This window comes from Ptychodera flava, assembly GCF_041260155.1.
Source record: "Ptychodera flava strain L36383 chromosome 3 unlocalized genomic scaffold, AS_Pfla_20210202 Scaffold_26__1_contigs__length_13983176_pilon, whole genome shotgun sequence".
In the NCBI taxonomy this organism is placed as follows: domain Eukaryota; kingdom Metazoa; phylum Hemichordata; class Enteropneusta; family Ptychoderidae; genus Ptychodera; species Ptychodera flava.
In genome coordinates this window covers 881,836-894,478 of record NW_027248280.1, presented here as the reverse complement: position 1 = coordinate 894,478, position 12,643 = coordinate 881,836, and the positions used below count along the sequence as shown (strand labels likewise).

The 12,643-nt window shown below is 37.5% G+C and overlaps 1 protein-coding gene across 3 annotated transcripts in view; it reads left to right on the top strand.

Moving 5' to 3' along the window:
* Positions 1–12,643, top strand: part of LOC139125997 (pleckstrin homology-like domain family B member 1) — an 87,256-nt gene that overhangs the window by 19,181 nt on the left and 55,432 nt on the right. The gene's annotated exons all lie outside the window — the stretch shown is intronic.

Sequence of the window (12,643 nt, the reverse complement as noted above, 5' to 3'; positions counted from 1 at the left end):
GATTTCACCATGACATACTAGTGTCTTGATTCATACAAAGAAGAACATAGCATAAATGTGTGGGCTCAATATTCTACACAACATGTCCACAATAAAAAATATGTTCTGTCTGTCGAGGTATGTGTAGAGACCTGTAGCATACCGGTACTATATGTTTTGTATAATTTCATGAAATCAGTTAAGTAATTGCTGAAATTATGGTTCTTAAGTTTAGTGAAAAAGAACTACAATACATATCATTGTTTACTGGTTTTACCCTATTCTACCCCAATTCCCTATGAACAGGTCCACACTAACCATCGACAGTGATTGGTCTAGGTCAAAGCATGGCGGTGAAAGGATTTAATAATTATGTTCTCTGAAACACGATGTAAATTGTATTGAATCATACAATGTATGGCTGTACAGTTAGTTTGCTGTTGTGTCTTAGTATGTTGTTGTAAGATGTGAACATTTATGTGATGTGAACATTTGGTGTATGGATGGTATTTACAAAGGAGAAAATTTCTCCAATGAATACACCTATGGTACTTCCGTTTTGACTTGCTTCAATTGTCAGCTCACAGAAACACATTTGTCAAAAAACATCAATAAATTTTCTCCCTGACTGCTTTCGGCATTCACATCCGAACAATAAACCTGAATTGATGGCAGAAATCAATTGATTCATTCATCGCTGACTGGTTTCAAATCAAAAGTGGAACATAAAATATTGATTTGCTACGTGTGTGAGGTTGTGAATTTGACTCCACTGTGAGGTAAAGGCCACATGTGAATTAAAGTACAGTAGCTAGGCATTTTGATATGAGGAAATAAAATATTTTATTGAAAGAATTGTTAACAATGTGAAGATTTCTTGATGGTATGCTAGTTGTGACAGCATGGGCAGCCAGGTCATGGTTTAGAAATTGATTGTTCCCAGATGAAATTTTATTCAAAATAAACAGATGATGGTTGACAGATGATATGAAATTTGACAGTAAAGTACATGTAATATCTTAAATGATATATGCCTTCAAAAATTGATATTCATATTTTTTGGGAGAAATTTGTATCATAACAATATTTCCAATTGGTGTTTTTATGTGATATTTCAGTTAAAGCAAATCTTTTAATTCCATCATAGAGCTTTGCAAAATCCTGATTTTCTGGTTACAGTAATCAAAGAATAATTTGTGGAATGAAAAGGCAAGCCTTTTTCAGGCGTGAATTCATCAAAACTCAGTACAATTTAATTGATGAGTTTATACTTCAATAATGGAAAACAAAGCTACTGTACAAATGTAGGAAGTCAATCTTTTCATTTTTGTAGTAAGAGGTGGATGTTCCAACAATTTCCCATTACATGTGAACAGTGCACATTTATAAAACAGTATTGATACATTTGTATTGGCCGGTAACGCCCCCGCTGTTATTACTCATTCAGTTCAGAAGCCATATTTTGATGCTTTGAAATATGAATAAAATAAAATAAAATAACGTGAGATATTATACCGGTAGATTAAAGTTATGAAAAATGACAGTCCCACATGCATCAGATGTGAACCAGTACTAATAATTTGCTACAGAGGTCACCGCACTTTGTGACAGAAACCTGAATTTTCTGCCTTCTGAATTTGAAAATGATTGATGTTTTCTTTATGCACAGTGTACATGCACAATTGCATTTGATAATCATAAAAGTGTCATTTATCTTTCCGTTGAATCTCACTGAAGAAGAAATTGTTGGAAAAATAGATACAAGACACAGCGAGACAAAGATTATTTTTTATGAGTTCTAACTTGCTGATTGTGAAGAAAGTACCAGTATTAATAATTTTTCACAACTATTTATGAATTGTAATAATGTGTGATTTGAGAGAGAAATATTGAATAACAATACCGTACATATCTAAAAATTGAAGATTTTATGTATGTATCACAGTACACTTGTCGTATTATGGTCTGTATGTTGCTATGTCTGTCTGGCCTTCTAGTCTGTTTTTTCATTGCTTGATACCAATAAAAGGAAAGTGGTGAAAACCATTGTCACTAGCCATTAAACTGTCATCAACTGTAATGACAGATTTAGTCTCCAGTCACCAGACATCAATTTTTTATGGCAATTTAATGGTAGTAATACTATATAAGCGTAAATTTGTCTGATATTGAGTAACATGTTGTAAAATTTGCAATTTCCATAATATTGAGTGACACGTTGTAGATTTGTAATTTGATTGAGATACAGGCTGTAAAGTTAATTGTCCACTATCTATAAAAGCTATTTAGCAGTGAATGAAGCATGAAAGGCTATTGGTCCATTACACTGACATCAAAGGTAGATCCAATAGCTTTAATTTGCTACCGGTACTATTACTTGTAGTATAGCTGGATAAGCCTTGCTTTCAGAGATAACTCTGGGTATGAAATTGTCATTCTCAACCCTGTCATTGTTTCAGTAAACCATGCACACAGGCTTTCATACACTGGATGTTTGTATTTCTGTGGGTCAGTGGGTACAGGTGTGGGCCAGGTGTGGGCCATATCATGTCACCTACACTGTTGTATACAACATGTTGACACACATCATACTAATCAGCCTATAGTCAACTGAGGTATGACTGTATGTGTTACATGTATGGTGCATATATAGCATAGAACATGGAGACATGGTTGTGCAAACTACACAACTTTCTTCAATGTGATATATAGTCATCATGATAGTTGTGCTAAATTACATACACATGTTATTAAAGTGACATCTACATTGTATAAAGTAACATCACCAGATAATATTGGCCGTCATTTGCCTACAAGCATAATTCACAGAGACTTTTCCATATCTGGTTGTGCTATCACAGGTAGAAATAACAGTGTAATTTAATTAACGAGCCAAATATTAAGGAAATGATTTACGATGCACATAATATGACAGATACATGTATATTAATATGGACTGATATTTGTAGGTAACCTGTTTAAGCATAGACAGTAGAAGCGAGACCATGTCTTCGACATTGACAGAGTGATATTTTGTGCTTAGTATCAGCTGAGTCAATTTTCCCACTCACTTGAACAAACATGTTTAACATCAAAAAAAGACGTGTAAACAAAAAGCAAGTTGTATCAAAAGACTTCACATGGGAAATTTTATAGTATCTAGCTAATTTAGTAACTTTACCTTGGTCATTATGGCATTTAATTATACATAAATTAACAATAGTCATAAATCACAGTCACAGTCAATGTCAGTGTAATAAAATGCAAAAACAATGTGCAATTTGAAAATATAGGTGTGTAGTGATGAAGATGGAAAATTCATTTCATCTCTGTATATCATAGTTTTTTGTGAGCTGGCTAGTGTGTAGACATTTTAAACAGTAATAAAAGTGCATAATTTTCAGAGCCTTTCTCAGACACTGATTGTAAGTTGGGGTTTAACATTTTTAGGTTGTCATTGAGTGGACAAGTGTATAGATGATGAAACACCACTCATCACAGGGTTCTTCACAGGAGAAGAATGTTGTTAATAACGACACAACACAAAAGAAAATGTATTCACGACAGAGGAATATGTAAATTTTGCCTTGTTACTGAAATTGGACTCCGCCTCTGATTTTCAAAGTTCTGGAGCACACTGCATCAGTTATTGCAGTACTACATGTACAGTACAGACAATAGTGTATATGCATGTTGTATGTGCATTGGTCTGATAATACAATGTATGTACATGATTGGTGCCTCTGCTAAGATTTGGGCACGTACCGCTGTACCAGTTCTGACACCCCTGATATGTGCCATGTACCATACTGATATGTATCGTACATACGATACATGTACATGTACTGTACCAGTGAGAACCCCAATAACATGAGTTTTGGGAACCCTGGTCGAATTTGCCTCATTGCCACCCCTAACAAAATTATTGTATGTGTATTACAAACATGTACATATTGATGTCTAAGAAATGCTTATTACCACTAATACTGCTGGCGATCATGTCACATGACGTGGCACACAGTCCATGTAGCCGACAATGAGATGCAAATGATATGTGGTTAAGGTCTCCTCAACTAACTTTCAGCTGGTTTTTCACTTTCTACTATTTTTATAGTATTTTTTACAAAGGCACAGACTTATTCTACCTGCAACTTAAAACTGACGGTGATTTTGTAGCTCATTCTTTACTATTTCTAATGGTTTTTGGTAGCCGGTAACACACACTTCGTGTTCGTGTCGGCTACATGGACGATCTGCCCATGACGTGAAAGAAACTCCTTTTATAGAAAGCATTAATCTTCCTTTCCTAACCCCAGTAGAGTACTTTGATCTCAGGCAAATGCATACATGTACAGATATTTTTGAATAATAATGTCTGCCTATGTTGGAATGCAGCATACTGGACGGCTATTTATCAAGAATGATAGTAATTATGGAATCTAAAAGCATATATTTTTATCAGTCAATGTGCACTAGAGGCTTCTTGGTTGACCTTTACATACGTAGGAAAGCAGTGGTTTTGTGACTTTCTCTGTACAGTGCAGTGAAACTGTGAAACCAAATGTACCTCTGTTTGCTTGGTATTATTATGTCTAAATTAATATAGAACTTTAGACATTTCTGTGTGTTTATAAGCTCCAGTATCCGTGCATTTATCCCCCATGTTATTCCGTATCATACCAATATATTGATAGCGCAAATACTGCAATCTGATTGGTCGGGACGTGAAAATAACCATGCAATATTTGTCATATAGCATGGTTGGTATAAGCTCGAGCTTTCAGCTGGAGAAAAATTCCCATTTTGATGTTCCATGCCATAATTTCAATTCCCTTTCACCCCAGTTCCCTGTATACAGGTCCAACTTTACCATAGAAAACAATGGATTTGGGACAAACCATGGTGGTGAAAGGGTTAATATTATGATATCATAGCAGTAAACCACCTCAGCAATGAGTATACCTCTCACTCCATAATATATATGTGCACTCGCTATTGCTTGTGCATATATATTGTGAACTGGCCACACTGTTTACCTATCTTCCAAAAGCATAGCAGAAACCCTGTACAGGGATCGATACATGTATGGGATGAAAGAATTTTAATAGTTGATGAATAACTTCATTACCACTGCCAGTACATGTACTGTAGATGTGCTGCCTTGCCTTAGTACATGTATCTGAGAAAGTATAAGAAGCTCTCACCCTGCCAAGAATTCATAGCATGCCATGAGCTCCGTTGCCTGACGTGACGGCATCAACAGCTGCCGGCAGACACCAAGAGAGACATTACAGAAAGCCGCAGTTGAGATCATGGAAAAAATTGGGAAGAGAAATATTTCCTGACATTCCACCAGAATCATTCCATGGCTTTGCCATACCAGGAATACTGTGCTCCTGGTAACATAGGGAAGTTGTCAGATCCATCTCTACTTAGTGAATAAGATTTGTCGGCATAAAGAGAGCTCTGTAATTTGATAATCCAGGGTTCGTAGAGTGAGTCATATTCCATAATAGTCTGAGTTATTTGAACAGCTCAGACAATACTTGAAACTGTCCGTGGAAAAATGATCCGTACATCTTGAGAGAAATATGATGAATACTGCAAACAGCGGGTGATATCGTACTTCATTTCTACTCAATTGTGTTGTCATCTTGTCAAGAGGTCTTCCCAGGGGTTAAAAGATTACAAAATGCCGTAGTCGGCTAAGATGTAATAACTCGTTTCTTAGGAATGCAGGCAGATATCTTGTGAGATTTACGCTGTTTTCTTTCTCTTTCTGAAAGCTGCAGAACCAATGTAGACATATTATACAACATGTAGAAACTTGGATCAATGGAGAGTATGTTAAGTAACTACGACTCAATAAAAGTATGGTATGCAGTTAAAAAAACACAAGAGTATGTAATATTGTGTACATGTACATGTATATCCTCATATATTATGTAATATCAAAAATGATACCAAAAATGTAATGGCTTATTTCATTAGTGTACATGAATGATATAATTCACAATCAGTTCAGTTGTGTGAATGAAGCCATACAGATAGGGGCATGTATAGACATCATGGCTAGAGTGTAAATTCTATCCCTGATGTCTGTATGTGTCCAGTAGTATAAAATCCTACTCTGTAATTTCTAAGGGCAGTGTTTGTGAATCTGACATCTGTTCATTGATGGCAATTCAGCAAATAAACTATACGGACTTGAATGCTGTATCATTGTTGCATACTATACATGTAGCTAGCTGGCCATTCATACGTGATTCTTGTCTATATCCGCGTCCCTTTCCACTGTGTACATTATGTGCGAATTGAACAATATACATGTTGAATGCCTATTCTCTATGAAACAATTGTTTGTATTGCCTGCATTCAACATGGATAACCCCTGCTGCCACCCTTTTTTAGGTAATGCACAGGTCCTGACTTGCCGTTGCATGTACAAGGGTTACACCATCACAGTCATTGCTGGAGGGAATGACAGCAGATGTGTATTGGTAAAAGGTGTAGCCCCCAGTGTTTATATAAACAGACTGCAACTCTGTGATTTTAACCAGTGGTCACCCCTATTTCCTGTAAACAGGTCCACATTTTTCATTGATAACACTAGTAAGTTTGGATCAAACCTTGATAGTGGAAACATTGTTGTGAAAGGGTTAACCCTTTGATTTTGCTTTAATTTTTCCCACCAAAATTTTAGTGCATGATTTTACCAATTTTTATGAATTTTTCTGTAATTTTTTGATAATTTTGGACCAGACGGATATCTCATTTCATTGGCAACAGTTTTTCATCAAAATTTTGGCAAAAATCTGAAAAAATTGTGATTGGGTACATTTTATAAAGGCAACAAACTTTGACATGGCACTCAAGGGTTAATCTTGGCACAGAGGTTGGAGGCAATAATTCAGGAAAACAAAGTTTTTCAAACTTTGTCAAACTTCAGTTCATCGTGTTCAAACCATTTCCTCCCAGATTAAGTAGCTTTGCCCTGTTCTACGTAGGCTGTTAGACCAAGTAGAAGTGCATGTACATGTGTGATGGGGAAATGTAAGGTTTGATTTTATGTGGTAAATGTATGCTTACAACCTTCATATCTTAAATTGCCAAAAGGGCAAAATGTTACTACTTGGATTTCTCTCAAGAAAGATTCTTGTGTATGTAGAACTAATAGTTCCTCAGTCCCTGAGCAGCCAAAAATCTCTTCAAGATGGTGCACTATGTAGAATCCATTGTACTCTGCATTTCAAAAGTGGACATGAATTGAGCTAGATTTGGCCTTTACAGACACATTGTAGGCCTGGTATACAGGCTGCACATTGTCTGGTGACTTACTTGAAGGCACTTTACTCTTGAGCGGAGCATTGTGACTTGAAAACCATCAGACAAACGCATTATGGTGTAAAAACAAATTGGAGGTCACATTTCTTTTCAGCCACTCTGACCTACAGAAACCTCAAATCACTGACACCTGCAGTATATTGTCAGCCAAGTTTGTGCCGCCGACTAAAGGAGGCATGTCTACTGGATTGCCCGCAGTAAAAACCACTCCGATAAAATAAGCAATGACTACCGTATTCTGGCTTGTATTCCGGCACTACAGTGTGTAGCTGTATTACCGTTAGTCGCCCACATTTGCTTGTCGTTGTACTGTATATTGTATGTAAAAACCCAGTGCCTGGAGGCTTCACCAGTTACACATTTGCTTGCCATTATAATGTACATTGCATCTAAAAACCCAGTGCCTGGAGGGTTCACTGGTTACGACTCAATTCAATGTCTTTTCCCATTACATTACAAGCTCTGATTTTCATAGTCATAGAGTTTTCAAAACGTGACATCTCAGAGCATCACACACTGAAAAGCAATGCCTGCTTCAAGATGTACATCATTGAATGGCGGCTTGGTTGTCAGACCTGCAGACAAACTAGCCTTCGAGGGAGGAAAAGTTTTCTTATATCATAAAGCAGGATATCGTAAACGTATATTTTCATTGTGTTTTGTATATATTTCAATAGTATTACTGTCTTAGATCAGAGGTGTCTGAGAAAATGATTTTCACCCTCCTTGTGACAGCTATACTGTTTGTATTTTCATTTCCAAAAAGGAAGGTACCTCCCTTTTCTCAGAAAACCATGATGCGTACCACTGTGTGCCAGGGCATCACCATTGGTTGTGCCAACTTTGCTCCATGGGAAAATCACTTTCGCTAAACAATCTGTTCAACAAATTGTACAAACTGCATTTTCTTCAGATGTGATCAGTCAGACAGTGTTCATGATGGCACTGACACACCCTGTTTTATCTTTGACAGACTTAATTTACATTAAAACAACAGGCTTTTCCTGACCTGTGGTGGCATACATGTAGGGATTTCAGTAACAATTGTTTGTCTCTGGCACAGGAAAGACCCAACCAATAAAGCTACACAGTTCAGTTTGAATTGGCCAGACTCACCAATCAGAAAATCCAATTACCTTGAACATAAACCAATTACCATGCTAAATTATCTATTATTTTTATCAACAGTTTCCCTGGGGTCTGAGTAAATAGACAATTACTCATAAAGTCATACATACACGTTTATAGGACTAACAGCACACCAGTAAAATAAATTTAGACACAGGGTGGTACCCTGTGATACAAAACCCTTATGGCATTGAGAATGAGACGATGAGTTCAATAGTTGTAGAAGTTCTATCATTATGAATGTGATAATGAAGGGAAATTATTTTTACTGCCAGGTTTAATTAATTGGAAGGCAATTAGCTTGTAACCTTGACAGTATTCAGCCTGAGGTGAATGAAGCAGCTCTCCTGCTGGCAAGGTATTAGCAAGAAATTGACAAAAAGTCACTAATGATCTCATTAATAAGCAAAAGGCTATCTGTCTGCTGGCAAGTAGGGTACAAATTTACCAACTACACATTTACAGGGGGTGCTATTTTCATATTATTTCAGTCTGTACCATAATTGTAGTACGGTAGAATGTGCCTCAGGGACAGATATTCAGATTCTCAAGGTTTTACAAATCTTTATCAAAACTACCGCTTGTGGGAGCTCATTTTAACCCTTTCACCACCATGGTTTGGCCCAATCCCATTGTTGTAAATGGTGAGTGTGGACATGTTTACAGGGAACTGGGGGTGAACAGGTTAAAGCTCTTGGAGTAAAAAAAAATTTCAGTGTCTCACTTTTCAAAAATTACAAATTTTGTTTTCTCCCCATACGGCGGCCATTTTGAATTTCAATGTTGGTGAATGTCAGGTAATTTGTTTTTCTGGTACCAAATTTGCATGGTGAAACTTGATTCTTATTCTTGATTATTACCTAACAGAGTGGTTGAAAGTTTCATTGAGAGGAAAATTTGACCAGAAGTTTAAATCTTTCTTGAAGTGGTGAGGATGCCTTCTGTAGTAACTCTGCCATTTCTAATGAGTCATTGACACAGCAACCACAGACTGCCAGATAATTCTGCTTCTCTGTTTCTTTCACACTCCATGAACTGCTCCCCGTCTTCCCGTCAGTTGATCACAGTCTATCCACGAAGGACAAATACCACAATTTCACAATGAAAGGCCAAACATGATTGCAGAATAGTTTTCTATTTCAGATAGCAAGAGTTCCAAATGTCCTTCAGTATTTATCTGTAATAAGTAGTTGACTCAGCTTAGCTATTCCAAGGACAGGAAATCACAAAACATGGGCAAGTTTTCCTTTAGATTCAGTGCATTGGTAAAACCTGGGGGTAAAAAACGTCAAACATGACCTATTTTGGCCTTGATGATAGTACATTTCGATAAAATTTTAGCTAGTAATCCCTACCATTTCTGTTTACAATACTGAAGGGAAACAAAATCTTACTTTATAATGCTTTGCTTTCAATTTGAATCTACATTTCCTCTTGATGAATAAGTTTCTTTTCATTCTCAATAAATTGTCAACTGAAAATGACAGGGTATGTGTAGACTTTGAGATCATCAAGAAACTGACAATGAATTAATAATCGGTTGACATTATAGTATTTGTTTTGTGACCTTAGAATTGGAACCAAGAAGAAACATTTGTATCTTTATTTTAATAATTTACACTTTTAGCCGTAGATGTCGTACTTGGTGCAAGTACAGTATACGGTAAATTTGTCAAGCTTTACTGATTGTGATCTGAAAATAATGTGTTTACACCTCCCTACCCCTCCATGCTAAGCTGTAGAGGGCCAAAGTGCTACTATTGTAAGCAGGCAGGGTCTAAACTTAAATTATTCAATGAAAACTGAAGTCAAAAGTGCAATATCCACATCATTAAAACACTCCATGTTTTCCCAGATTGTTGATGTAATTGGTGACATACAGCTTTGCTGTGTTTCATACAGATTAGTTAGATGCTCAAAATAAACACATGGGTAACAATACAGGGATGAAGTTGAGTGGATGTCAGACAAAGGTCAAAGTTCAGCATGATCATACTGACCCCCACTGGTTCAAATTCTACATTTTGCATGAATTCCTACCCGAGAATCCACAACTCAGTGTGTAGAATTTTTTCCAGTTGTTTACTTGGTGGCCTGTTCGGAAAAACAAATCCAGCTTATTGCTGATATAAATATGAAAGTATGACATAGTCCATTTTCAATGTTTGCCCAGACATGAATATGTCAGCTTGCGGGCAAACCATGTGGGATGAAAGGACATATGTAATATGGTCCCACTGGTGCTCTGTGTAATCTAGCAGGTAAATATAAACATAGTAGCCTGAAATATCACATCTGATGATGAATCATCAAAAAGAGAAATTATTATTGATGTGGTGTTGTGTTACTGAGAAACAAGTGTTGAAATTTTGATGTTGGCTTTGATAACATGAACGTTTTTGATGGCGCTTATCTATGCTGTTGCTGCATGGTCGCTTTGAGTTGTAAGTACAATGTACACACTCAGACAGATGGAATTCACCCATGGCTCTATGGGAAACATTCCTAAGTACAACAAGTTACACCATGCAACAGAACTGATATATATATCCAGGTTCCATTTACAGAAGAAATACTGGCACTATGTGTATGCGAATTGTATATTGTCTTCTTTGTGGACTTGAAAACAATGTGATGACACCCGTCGAGGACACTTTCCTTCAGCAGAAATCTTCAGAGAGATACCCTAGGGTTATTCACTGATTAGTTTCTTCTGAAATTAACCAGGTCACCCCTGGGTTTGAGAAAAGAAATCCTTCCAAGTTAATAGGTTGACCTAGAGTGTATTGAGGCCAGGGGATGTTCTATTTGTGTTTTGAAAACACTGCAGGGACACAGGCCACATTCCGGCATACTTTGTAGGAGCAATTTGTCACCGTCTGTAATTTGTCCACCGATGCTGCTATACTGCAGCTGCATGACAGAATGGAGCCAGCAGCGGTTTGAAGTGTGGGTGACATGCGCCGGCCAATTAAAATGACATGTCTAGGTTAACTCCCTCCATTTACCTGAGGGTGTCCTCGTCAAAGCAGAGCTGGTTACCGCGCATTGCCAGAGTGTGAAGATCCTTCCAGTGGGTTTAGCTACGGCGGAGAAAAAATCCTTCTAGTTGCACAACTGCATTGAGCTGCCAGGGCCTGAAAATTACGCTGGTCCGAGGTCCCGGACCAGTGATTTTTTATCGCGGACCAGCATAAAATCACCCCTCAAAAGTCCGCGGACCAGTACGAATGGGAGCCAATTAAATTTCGTTTTGGGAATTTCCCTGATGTCAGGGTCAAATGTTTCACTGCAGCAACTCGAACTCAAAAATAAAAATTAAATCACCGTTACTTGGCAACGGAGGCGGGAACGTTTCCCTCTAGTGCCTACTACGTCATGTGAGATGCTTTGATCAGCGAATAGTACTGGTAGAAGTAACGCCCATCTTGGGCTCGCAAATGACGTAGGAAGCAATCACAGATACAATCCCCGTTGATTGGTTACTTTCATTATTCATAAGTCCAAATATGGAAATCCAAATGATCTCTCTTTGTTTCCTTCACATTGAATTTTTCGCTCATCGCGCCGTGCACCTTACCAAGCTTTTTGAAAGTTTCCTCCGAGTTAAAGTATAATATCCAAAATTGTTAGTTCGATAGTAACATTTGAGCGACGTATCCTTTTATTTTGAAGAATAAATGCAATGTAATGTAATACAAAGGAGTCACAGAACGTCATTTCGTATATATAGGTAGACTACATAAACGGCGGAACGGCGGAAAACTGTGATTGTATCATTTGTATCAGTTTGCAACAACATCGTCAGACGCTAAGTGCAAACAATGCAACGTCATTTTAATCGAGCACATGTTCACTGAGTGAGATATTGCGATCTTCAAGCGATCACGATGAGTTTGTTCAGATTCGGAATAGTGAGAGAGGCCCGTAAGTCCACTTTGGACAATAACAATGAAATTGGGAACCCATCTAAGAAGACAAGGAGCGATAGTGCAGAAACCAGCACAGAGACACTTTCTAAAGACCAGCGGTATGACCGTGCGAAACGAGTACGAAAATTTCAAGAACACTGCCCCAAACATGGCCATGGGTGAGATACGATGCGGCGGGCAACGTGATGTATTGTTTATACTGTCGACAATTTCCTCACATCGCCGATAAACACAGTGCTCTGATACGAGGATCATCAAAT